At 40.3% G+C, this 13,042-nt stretch overlaps 1 long non-coding RNA gene across 1 annotated transcript in view; it reads right to left on the bottom strand.

The window, feature by feature from the left end:
* The window catches only part of LOC117952644, a 148,599-nt gene that overhangs the window by 85,654 nt on the left and 49,903 nt on the right, over nt 1-13,042 (bottom strand). The gene's annotated exons all lie outside the window — the stretch shown is intronic.

Here is a 13,042-nt window from a genome sequence, read left to right as displayed (position 1 = left end):
AAATACCTGGAAAATGTCGGGAAATCATCCAACGCTCAACTCTGTCAATATCAAATGCATGCCCCCATTCACTTGCATTACACAGGCATTCAATTCACCTCCTGAAGACCCTGCCTCGCCAGGAGGAGTCCCTGATTCACCCAGATACCAACAGAAGAGAGATTGTAATTGGTCCATTTCCCCAACGGTTACATCAAACCACAGTTCGCCAAAAAAGAAATTAGTCCAAGTTAACAAAAATCTAGTCAATAATACTATAATTTCAGTGAATAAAAAACAAAAAATATATACATAAAGTAGTACAAAATTGATTTAATTATTTTTTTCTTAGACTTTCACTTAACACCTTGAAGGCCCAGAGGGTTCCCCTCTGGGTTAGTATAGAATCTGTACTTAAACAGGCAATGCAGCAGGTATGGGTCACTGTCGGATAACTTCTATCACCCGCCATGTATTCCTGAGGTGTGTTTATTTCTGATAACCTCAATATGCATGTTATGTCATATGTCAGTGCCTTCATGAAGCCAGATACTTACTGCTCCATGAACTGGTGTACACTGCTGAAGTAATGGTTGCTTGGTTGACAAGTGGCGCCAGGGATGTGCTGCTGGTCAAGAGGCATGAGTTTTTCATTTAAGATTTTCATTTCCGCTTGGTATCACCTGACAACGTAGAGGCTGAAGGTGCTGCCGCTACATGAGATGAGAAAGACTTAATTAATCCCAGAGTGAGCAACTGACTCTTTCCCATAGCAAACATAAACTAATGACCATCAATTAAAAAATGGAGAATAAATGTTAGAAAAGATACACAAAGGGGGGGAAGACTTCCACTGTATTAAAACTGAAATGAGCCCACAGGGTGTACTAATGTATTGCAATGTAATATTTCTCTCAATATACTGATTAGCACTGATGTTGGATCACTGCACAAACAGTGCTTGGTACCAGACTAATACATCAAGGGCTGAATGAGTCAGAAACAGCTCTGTGCTAACTGGACGGAATCAAACATATTTTTTTAAACAAAGTACTACTTTTAACTTTACATCACAGATAACACGTGTGCCCAATTAAAAGAAAAATGTAAGTTTTTCTTTTATACAAAAGAGCTCTTATCTTATTCAAGAAAGCTCGGTCTGTGATTGTTGCTGTTGCAGTTGGGTATTCCTTATAAAAAAGTGAGGTTTTCTTTGGATATACACAGCTTTTAGCCTTTTTTACATACACTGTTCAAGGTTCAGCTAGCAAGTCACAGTACCAAGCTAAAACACAGCGTTGGAGATCCTGGGTGTTCCACATGTCACACTGATGTAGTGTAGATTAGTGAAAAGTGCAGAAGAGCGCTCTAATCGCACCAGTTGGGGTTCATTTATTTCCTTTTAACTTAATGTAATTGACGACGACACCTGCCCTGCCTCCCCTTCAGACTCACAGCCTCTTCCAAGCCCCTGCATTTTCATGGACTTTTGCAGATCCTTGGCTGTGCCTGAAATCCCTCTCTACCTACTACACAGAGCACTACACTGCAGCAATTGCACTATAGAGTGCCCTTCAGGCCATGTTGCCGCTTGGCATAAAAGTCCTGAGTGCTATTTTTTACATTCCTTTACTGAAAAAATCAGGATATCCAGATCAATTCACATTTTTTCTGAGAGCTTTTCGAAACGGCACAGGAAAGGTGTTTTTTTCTACACCTCAAAGTGTCTTTTTGAAGTTGAAAAAGTTCTGGAAAAACAACCTGCCCTATGTCAAGCGCTTTTTAGACAGATGCCCAATGACAAGCGGAGTAGTGAGACCTGTCGTTTTTATGACAACAAGAAACGTGGGGAAGGTGTCGATGGATAAACGTTTTACTAGTGTCACAGCACAGAGAGTTATACATGACCTGGTGCTCCGTGCTCAGGGAATGATTTATTTTATCTAACGTTAGTAACACCGTTCCCTCTCTCTGTTCATTCTCTAGATCGCTCGACCGCCTTGTTTTATCTAGCACCGCTCCGAATAGCCCTCTTGGATACTGCAACAGTAGCTTTTGTTATAACACTGCTTTCTTTTTTATCAAAAACATGCCAAAACCATAATAACTGTTAAAACATGAAACACATCTACCAATAAAACTAAATGCAAAATACACAAAACACTGATCATTTAAACTAGACAATTAACCAAGCACATGCAATGTTGGGATAAAAATCCAAGGCTGCTGAAACAGCTGCTTAAAGTCACATTTTGAGATTCATGTGGACACGCCTGGAAGCTCAGTTGCTGCCAGGAACGAGCTCCCTCATAAAATACCCTATAAAATACCCTACTCCTTTGCCATTTCTGCCCTCAGCAGAGCGAGACGATGAGGAGAGTATGCAGACAAGTGGCTAACATGCTGTAGTGATTCCTGATGATGATGGAAAGCAGCTTTCTCGGGGGTTGTGGAACTGCTTTGATGTTATAAAACACAGATATAGCATTATTGAGAAAAGAGTCTGAGTAGGCCAGTTGGTTGTAAGTCCTCATTTGTGAAGAGAAGCTGGAGAAGGAACAAGCGGGGAGGGGAAGACGAGGACATAAAATGTGGGTAGTCAATCCATCAACAGAGAGAGTTTTTACTTGGTTGTGTCTGTGTGTGTTTCACGGATGTGCATCCTCTTAGGAGAGGAGCACTCTGGGAATAACCGTGTTAGGAAGAGAAAAGCGAGTGTAGGCACAGAAGAGACACTATTTGTGTGTGTCTGTGTAAGTGTGCACATGCATGTGAGACTGTGTGTTCTTATATATATATATATATATATATATATATATAGTGAAGCAGCTTGTTGGAGAAGAAATCTCTGAGGTAGAGAAAAGAGAAAGCAATGCAGGTGATGGGAAATAGGTGTGTGTGTGTGTGTGTGTGTGTGTGTGTGTGTGTCTGTGTGTTTTTGTGTGTGTGTTTGAAGTCCATTGTCATGGGACGGTGGAGGTGGAATTGAAAAAAACAAGTGACAAAAGACACAAAAAAGTAGTGGAATAGCTTGTCAAAGCAGCTAGAACAGTGCCAGTAAGTTTTGGCATGAAAATAACAAGAAATTGGCTTTTAAAGCTTCTACTTCAAAATAAACAGAGGCCTTAAAAAATGTCATTTAGATAATTGCTTTGTATTGTAAGTTACAAGAGTCTTACTGCGTAGAAGCCGGCCGCCGTTGGGATTTTGATTTCTATTTGTGCAGTTACGGTACTGCTGCCAGGAGCAGCCAAAAGGGACAAAGAAAGACTTGTATTTCAGCCATCGCTTCTTACATTTTATATACCAAAGAAAAACTAGATTACCCATCACATCATAAATTAAGCTTGGTGAATATATGTGATTATATTACCAAAGAAACACCGTCACAATATAATAAAAAATGTTTGCTGAGAAACACAATGGACTTCGACTGAAAATCTTCCTTTGTGCATATGATGTAGCATTAAAGCACATTCGGACAATTTCCTCATATTTTTACATTCATGATGACATTATGACCATAACCAACCATAATTTCCCATTTTTTTGGGATCAATAAATATCTATCTATGTATCTATCTATCTATGACTATCTTCAGTGGAATAGAACCATGTCAAAAATCACAAGGAGATTGTCATTGAAAATCATAAGAAAGCAAAAAAATATCACAAACAAAACAAGCATTTTAATGTGTGGGTTTTATTTTTCAGTACCAACGTTTGCAATATTTAATTTCCGATGTCAAAGCTTACTGTTGTCAACTCCATGAAAAGGTAGATGGAAATCCAAAGTCAAGATATGTGATGTTTGTGTGTGTATTTGTTAGGAGAGCAGATTTCTACTTCCACAATAATGCGGTGGCTCTGTGTAATTGTAATTATTCATTTGAGGACAGCGACGACTCACCAGTTCACAGCAGGGCTGCAATCAAAGACACCACAAAGAGTTGAACAATGTGTTAGTTCAATGTTAATTAGCCAGAGACGAAATAGAAGCACATAGGGCACTGCATTATGAAAGCGGGGATGAAAAAAAGGGAAGTGTTAAGAAGCTGGGGGAGGGGGGAACGAGTGTGTTGACAACAAATACATGAAAGTATAGAGGAAGTGAAGGCAGCAGTGAGGGCTCAAGTAATTACCTATTAAAGCAGCAGGTTTGTCATGCTGTAAGCCTCTTAGGAGGGCCTTTCCAAGCTGAGTGGCGGTGGGAATGTCAATTTAGGCACTTTCTCTACTGGTAATTACGCTCTATCTCTGGGCTAATGGCTTGTTTTGAATGTGGACGGACAAGGAAAAGATATTTAAAAAAAAGATATTCAAACAGAGGACACACGGAGGAGAGAGAGATGGAGGCAGCAGAGAAACAGAGGCGGTCTAGTTGGTTGACTATAAAAGTGTAGGGTGTGACTAAAAAGCTGTCAAATAATGTTTATTGTTCATCAAGACTAAATACCACAGCACTGCTATAGTGTTAGATATTCGAGCAAATTAACACCACACAGGGCCTAGTCTGAAAAAAAAGTTTTGAGTTTCGAGTTTAAAGTCTGAATTCTGACTTATTTTGGAGCCTTCTTGAAAAAACTATTTGAGTAATTTAATCTAACTGTGGGAAAAGTTTCACTGAGTACATTAAGATTATCATTTTCTTTAAAACTGTGCATACGTAGCTGTGGCTATATAAAAATAGTTTGATGCATTTGTTGCAGTTTTTGGCTCCGGATCAGAATGAGTTAACATAAATTACAAACGCTACTGATCAATACAATCCCTACTCAGACATTCTTCATGGCTGTGCAAGAGAAATTTATTGGTTTTTTACAACCTGGGTAGTGATTTGTTGAATTCATTCTTTCCTGTGGATAAGTCACTAAATCAAGGTACGTATGTTAAAGGGACAGTTCACCCCCAAATAATAATGTCTTTCCTCTTACCTATAGCGCTCAAGCAGTCTAGATTGGTGTGGTGTGAGTTGCCCAGTTAACACCTGTTTTTTATATATTTAACTTTTAATGTTTATGCCAGCTGACAGGAAAGCAAGACAGGAAATGCGAAGAAAGAGATGGGGAATGACATGCAATAGATGGCCCGAGGTAGACCCAAAACAGGGACGTTGCAGTTCATGGTCAACTGCTGTGCCGACCTGATGACCACCATTCTTCCAGAAAAGTATTCCCTTATTTGATGTTGTGATGACCTTGGTGAAGAGTGCTGTCTAATACAGATGTAATTTCATACAAGCACGTTATTCTTTCTCTCTTCTTTGAATCTTAAAATCAGCAGAAAACACTATAAAACAAATTTGTCCGATGAAATTAAAGATGTTGTTTTCTTACATGAAAATTACCTACAAATGCATTTATTTCACATATGAAATGGGGTGTGCATTATTGATGTTTAATAACCATATATAGCAAATGTATTGAAGGGTTGTCCATCTTGTAACTCCTTGTAATTCATGTGGCTTCATAATTCTTGTTGAGTCTAATGTTTTGGTGTTTTGAGATAAGTTAATTAGTAAGTAGGCCTACTGAAACCCTGCTCAGTTTATTAAATGTAGTCTCGCTTTGCCAGACCCTCCTCCAAAGCTCGCTAAAAGGAGGGTCTTTGTACTCAACATATCATTCATGGATGGGTAGAACACGTGCTATGGTTTAATGGCATTTCTTTAAACCAATCAGAATCGTCACGGGCGGTGCTAAACTGCAAAATATTCGTGCGAGAGTTTGAACAGATAGTCTAGCTAACTGTCTCAGTTTACTTTGCAGAGATCTGAGGAAGAGTCTAAAATAGTCCTCCTTAATCCACCAAATTAAAAATTCCAACACAAAAAGACTGGAAGAAAAATACACGCATTCGTTGAAATTTCCTGCGGCACCGGAAGAATCCTGGAAGTCAAGGATATAGACTAATTAAATGAGACTCCTGGTCTGTTCTTGTGTGGATGGACAGACCCTGAAAGCTCCTTGGAGAACTCATCTATTTTTCAGAGTTAGATAAATCTGTCTAGTTCTGTCATGTAAATATTTCATCTTCCTCTCATCTTGCTATCTGTAGGGACGCTTCCCCTCTCCCTTTAACTCCCATTGTTCTCTATGATTGTGCGTTCTGGCCTCCACCTCTCTCACTGTTAATGTCATGATAGTGCGCTCTGTCTCTTTCTTTCTTTTGCTAAAACACCCATGCATGCACACTCTCACTTTCAGTCTCTAGCGGTATCACGGTTAATATCTCATACACTAATTCATTTTGCAGCATGATGAAGCAGCCTGGTTGTTGGCTGTTATCCAGCAAAGGTCGTAGTACAGTGAAAGGGGTTAGAAGTACTTTGTATCAGACTTAATAACCTTGAAGAATAAGGAGATGCAACCACAATAACGGGTTATAGGCACAGCTCACAGCTGCCTGAAACTGAAAAGAATTTAGACTATGTCCAGCATGGTTGGAAATATCCCTCCGACTGTTACCTGATCACTAGTCTATATCCAGTTGCACTACCAGGACTACTCCGTTGACCCCGGGGGATTCCGCCATATCACACTCTTTTCAGTTTTGCTGAATCAGTCGAGAGTCTTTAGCATATGACTCAATCTGGCTCCACACAGACACACCTAAAGAATACACTTTACATCTTAAATATTAACCACATAATAATACATTGGAAAGACGGCCTTGTGAAAACTGGGTTTACAATGAAACTGATAAAACTAGCGACCATATTGCAATCGGATCACACCAGCCACAACTCCAAATAGGGCCAGGGGCCTAATGTGCGGGGGCCGATGGCCTCGTCCTTCCTTCCAACCCCCTAGTTCCTGCACATCTGCTTGTACCACAACCAACTTTGAAATCAACCTTTCTTTTGATCTCAACTACACAGCTTTGGAACTGTATCTTGCAGGGTTATTGGGCCAGCAACGTAAAGTGGAGGGAGCCAAGGCCCCTTCCCTACTTTGGTTTTTCAAAAATGGAGCTAGAAAGTAAGAACGATCAGAACATAAACAGCAGAACATTATTGCAAAACTGAGCCATATCTTGGACGAGCAATGTGCCCTCTTTTTTTATCATGAGCACACTGAATAAAGTCCCTAGCAACTTGCACCGAGATATAGTGTTGAACCTTAAATCTTGAATCTTTATTTACTCAAGTATATGGCAAATTAGGATGTCTGAAAGCTACAGTGTGTAGTTATTGGGAAGTTTCTGAGCTGATAGTCTTAATTAGCTATGTATCAGACTCATTTGGCAATGGCTTGAATGTAACAGACATGTATTACGATGAAAAAGTGATGCACTAAAACTTTAAGCAAAGTGCATATGGATGGATTGTGAGCAGATTTTTAAAGGAGGCTAAATCAGTGCTGGACATCGTACATACTGAACAGTGTTCTCAGTACTGGTGTCAGAAATGAATTACTTTTTTTTTACTGACAGGGGAATAAATAGTAGCCAACCGTAATAAACTGGGTTACTCGAGATTACCTAAATCTGGGTTACTTCAGCATTATGAACAGGTCTCTGAATGCCAGGTAAACCACTCTGTTATTTATGATTATTCTTTGGGCATTTTAGGCCTTTATTTTGATAGGACAGCTGAAGACATGAAAGGGTAGAGAGAGGGGGAATGACACGTAGCAAAGGGCTGGAGTTGAACCAGCGGGCACTGCATCAAGGAGTAAACTTCTATGTATGGACGCATGCTCTACAAGCGATCTCTTTTTGTCGTCGTTTCAATCTCTCTCTCTTCCTGTCAACTGTGTGGCTTTCGTGTTGCTTCAGGCCATCTCTGCCCTCTTCTTCTTATTCCCATTGTGGTTGCCCTCCAACACATCCTCATTCTATCCATTCTTTTGTTTTTTACACCAATTCAAACAGACATTTTAACCATTTCAATTCAATTCAACTCAATTTATAGTATGATATCATAACAGTTATCTCAAGACACTTTACAGACAGAGTAGGTCTAGACCATACTCTATAATTTAACAATTCTAGTAATTCCCTCGAGGGCGAGCATGGTGTGACAGTGCCACCGTGCACAGTGATGAGGAAAAACTCCCTTTAAGGAAGAAACCTCGGCCAGACCCCAGCTCTTGTTAGGCAATCTACAACATCCCGGGAAAAGAATATGCAAGGAAAAAGTCAGACCAACTCGTTCCCACCTGCAACAATCTCCCTCTGCTATTAACTAGAAATCCTTAACTAAACTGAATTGGTTGGGTCGTTCCAAAGCTTTTCAATGTAAATAACCAATGCAGAGTAAGTATTTTAATTTTATTAAATATCATGTCATTAAGAGTCTTGCCGCACTTACAGCACATAAAACATGTATCGTAGAAACACACAAAAAAGCTAAAAATGTAAAAAGGACACCTTAGAATGTGATCACGACCACCAACCTTAAGAAGTGGCTGTAACGATCACATTAAAGGGTAATCCGTTGTAAGGCCTCTCTCCCTGTAGCCAGTTTTCTGCTTTCTCTGTGTTACTTTTCAATCCAAACCACTCCAAGCTTGTTTCTTTAGCCATTCACGCATGACATAATTAGAAGAACAGGAGGTTGTATCAAGGATAGCATGTGGAACATAGCCTCGAGCGCTGAGGCTGGCGGGAGTGTGAGGGCATTTATTTTACTGCTGCACACCAGCACCGTGTGGCTGTGCTGGAGCAGTCAACGTGGAGCGCAGACTGCACTCTGACAGTGATGCTATTTAACACAATAATCTGCCCTCGGGGCCAAAGGTCTGTCCGCATTATGGAGAAGTGGGAAATGCAGGCTAAGAGCTGTGTGTGTGTGTGTGTGTGTGTGTGTGTGTGTGTGTGTGTGTGTGTGTGTGGGGGGGGGGGGGTTTCTACGCACCGTCCCTGCATTCAGATTTCTGTCTGTGTTTGTGCTTGTGTTGTGCTGCAGTTTCTACATCCCTGTGCATCTGTGAATATGTCCACAGTAGGGCTGCACAATACAAGGAAAAAATACAATATTCCTAAAAATTGCTGATAATGATATTCCTTGTGATAAAAACATACTGATATTAAAGTGTACTCAGTTCTGCATTTCTGTTGCTTTCTGTATTCTGCTAAATTTCAACAAACTGCTTGTTGTATTTGAAACAAATTAAAGGAAATCATTTCCAACTTTCTTTTAGTCAATAAATTGAACACTGAATTGAACATAAAAGGCACTCAAAAAGAATGACACTTTCATTTTAAAGTGCCTTTTTCTTTTTTAAATCTTGGTGTGTCTTAGAATGTGGCAGCCTTTCATGATGTGTTGGGTCAGTAGTCCACGCAGCTTTCCAAGATGGGAGAGAAGTGTGCTCTGGTTTATTGGCATTTCTTTAAACCAATCACAATTGTCTGAGCGGTGCTGCTGATAAAAGACTCGGGAAGGAACTTGTTTTGGTGGAATGTGTCCTGTATGTTCAAAAGGTGTTTTGAGTCGTGCAACAGAAAACTCAGATAGTCTAGCTAGCTGTCTGGATCTACCCTACAGAGATCAGAGGAGCAGTTAACCATAGTCCTCAGAAATGCATCGGAGTTTAAATTCCAACATAAAGACAGCAGAAGGAAATGGACATCTGGCCGTAAAGTAGGACATTTGGCCGAATTTCCGGTGGAAACGGAGCAATCCCGTGAAACGTTGTGAATATTATCGAGAAGACATTAAAGTGCCAATATTATGAAACCTTTTCTGGAATCTGGGGTGTTTTTGTGTCTCTGGTGCTTCCACCCGCATACAAAAACTATCCATGCTGTTTTGAGTGAGATACAGTTTCTGAAGGACCTCTGCCTTCAGTCTCCAGGTGAGCTGTTCAAAATCTGCACAGCTTTCAACGGTCACTGGCCGAGACCGTAGCACATGCTAGCATGCTAGCTCGTTCTCAATGGCAAAACACTGCTACAACACACACTAGTTCACCATAATCTCCAAAAGAACTACTTCCATGTCCCTGTGCTGCAGGTATCCCACAAGTCCTGCCTTGTTCTGACCAAAGTTGGAGAAAGAGTTATCTAGCTGATGTGATCTGACCTAGCTACTGTGAGATATCTCACTCTGTAGCTAAAACAGAGACCTGAACACAGGGGGAAAAGACGATCTGCAGCAACATGCAGCACACCAAAATATGGTGTTTTTTGGAAAATGAAACCATGTACACCTATTCTAAACCTCAACCTCAAAATACTTTTTTCAAATGCCGGATGTACAGTTTGGGAGTCAGAGGGCCAAACACATTTTTCCTGCTATAGCGCCACCTAGTGGCGGATGTGGTTAATTTTTTGCATCTGAGGTCCGAGTTTTGGTCCAGTCCTGAAAATGGCACACTGCCCCCATGTACGGTTTAGGCTGGAGGGTGAGTTTTATGCAGAGAAGAAGAATAATGGAGGAGGAGAAAAAGGAAAAATCCTAGGAAAACCGATTAGCGCTTTGCTGCTAATGCGATTCCTGCATCCTTGGGTTTGGACCCGTAATTAGGAACCTGAAAATGCGCATAATATAGATGCTTATAAAAAAGCATAGATTGTGCAGCCCTTGCACACAGCAGTCACTCCTTCGATTCTGCGTGCAAGTACACTTCAATTCATAGAAAAGCAGAGGTTGGGCACAGTCAGCTGGAGATGATTATTGTTGTGCGAGTGTCAATGGCTAAGTGCTGGTTCTCTCATTTGTAAATGGTAGATGGCAAAGGAGCTAATTAGCAGAAAGGCCATGGAGTCAAGGAGGCAGGAGGAGATGCATGAGAAGAGGGAAAAGATGATTAGTAGAGCGAGTATATGAATAGATGAACAGAAAGCAGAATGGAGAAAGAGGGAGAGAAGAAGTGGGGGAAGAGCATGGAAATATTATCTGAAGTTCAACCTTGAGAGCTTTTATGTTTTGCAGAGATGATGTCAACGCCAAATGGTTGCTGACAAACTGCTGTGCACATTTAGGAGCTGTAATGGAAAATCACATTATCGGAGTAGTAATATATCTGACTACTAATTTGTTTTTCTTTATGTTTTTAGCGGCTTGAATCTCTCACAATTTCTAGCTTCAGTACAAATGTTCCAAATGTCATGATTGGCTGACTCTCACCTTGTTTTTTACTGGGTGCGTCTGCGCTGCATTCCGGGCTCGACGCGACCCCGGCGGGGAAGCGCGGCCATACAAGTCAATTTTCAAAGCGTGTCCCAGAAGCGTGCACGAAGCGGCCCTCTGCTCCGCAAACGGCTACCCGCCTGGTCTATTTTCATAAATAATTATTTATTAAAAAAAAGAAATAAACGGTTTTGAAGAAGAACACTTGTCAATTTAGTCAGCTTTTTCATTGAATCAAGAGAAACACTGAAAATAAAGATAATGGAACAGTCTCCATGCTACACTAATGATAGTATTAAGGCTTTCCTCTGTGTACACATATCCTCTACAAGTATACAGACATTTTATGTTTATTGCCCCCCCCCCCGCTAACATAAAAAGAGCTGATTGTCTCTGGAGATAGCACTCGCTAGTAAAATTAGGAAGGGCACTAATTACAGCAGCAATGGAAGTTACTGTGTGCTACCTGTGTGTTGAAGTGGGACAGTGGGGGTGTTGTGCTCAACACAACTCCTAAAGACTCTTCTGACATTTTAATTAGATACAGAGTTTTTCAATTAGTTGCTCGCGAGGTATTTGTGTTTTTAGGTTGTGTTTTTGTGTGTACCTGAGAACAAAGTAAAGCATTCCAACAAAGACAAAGTAATTACACACATTAGTTACCTAGAAGCTCTTCACAGAAAGAGTTCAGCACATACGCACACACAGGCACGCACATCTCACACACACACACACACACACACACACACACACATCACACACTTTAAACTATAATATATTCAAATTGGAATTTCACTGCCGTCAATATCTGTATGAGCTCATCCGTATGAATCTGATTGGATCTGACATGAGTAATCAAACATAATCTGTCTCTCTTTCGGCCTTTCCTCTTTTTCCATCTCAGTTAATCACTTTCCACTCACTTCCTTCTCATGTTGTCGTATGAAAATGCCAAAGCAGTGAGTGTCACAGGACAGTGGTCAAGTGTGACGGAAATCCAATGAATGTAACCGTGTAAGCTTTTGACACCTCTTTTGTAAAAATAAACGGGATTAATGGCAGATTGGGCTGCTGGACCGTTTTGGTCTAATAAACAATAAAAACTCAAGTTTCTCTCTTTCACCAAACTTAATAGCCTTGTCAGCTCGGCATAAAATACACCCCGGTCTTATTCCCCAGAAACTAGTACTGTCAGTTAAACTTGTTATTAACGGCGTTAACGCAAACCCATTTTAACAGTGTCACATTTTTTATTCTGGCAAACTTTGTAGTTTTCACTCATACTGTTGCAACAACTAGTAATGTTAGAAAAACTACAACACCCACCGGATCTAGCTAGACCTCAAACTTGCGAGCCGGCCAAAGACTAGTAATGATTCGTTTTGAGTGGACAGCGAGCGTGAGACGCAGAAATGGATGCCGTTAAGATTCTGAATGGAAAGTTTACTTTTGATAAAAATGCGCGATTTAATTGTAATTAAATGCGATTAAATATTTGAATCATTTGACAGCACTAACAGAAACAAAAATAAAAATCTCATACACAGTCGTGGTCAATCTTGCCCCTGTTCCGACAATCACCAACTCTGGTTTATCCAAGTAAACCTTTGATTCACTGAGTTAGATGTGAAAATATCTCATTCCATTTCGGACAATTTTCCAATTTTTTATCCCCAGTCTGTCTCTGAGCAGTTGCAATTTCTTGCTGGATTCAAACAAAACTGACAGGATAAATGGTAATATTCAGTTTAAAATCTAAATGTTAGATGTAAAATGAGTTATTCTGAAAATTAAGATGCTATAATGGTTAATTTTTTTGCACTCCTCTGGCTCTCTCTTTATTTGCTATTTACCTTTGGTTTCCCAGGATACAGTCTTTTGAGTCTTGACCAACTCAATAAATGTGTAAATACAGTGGGTACGGAAAGTATTCAGACCCCTTTAAATTTTTCACTCTTTGTTTCATTGCAGCCTTTTTCCAAA

The sequence above is a fragment of the Etheostoma cragini genome, chromosome 2 (assembly GCF_013103735.1).
Source record: "Etheostoma cragini isolate CJK2018 chromosome 2, CSU_Ecrag_1.0, whole genome shotgun sequence".
NCBI lineage: Eukaryota > Metazoa > Chordata > Actinopteri > Perciformes > Percidae > Etheostoma > Etheostoma cragini.
Note: the sequence above shows the minus strand (reverse complement) of the source record. Positions and strands in the feature narration are given on the sequence as shown.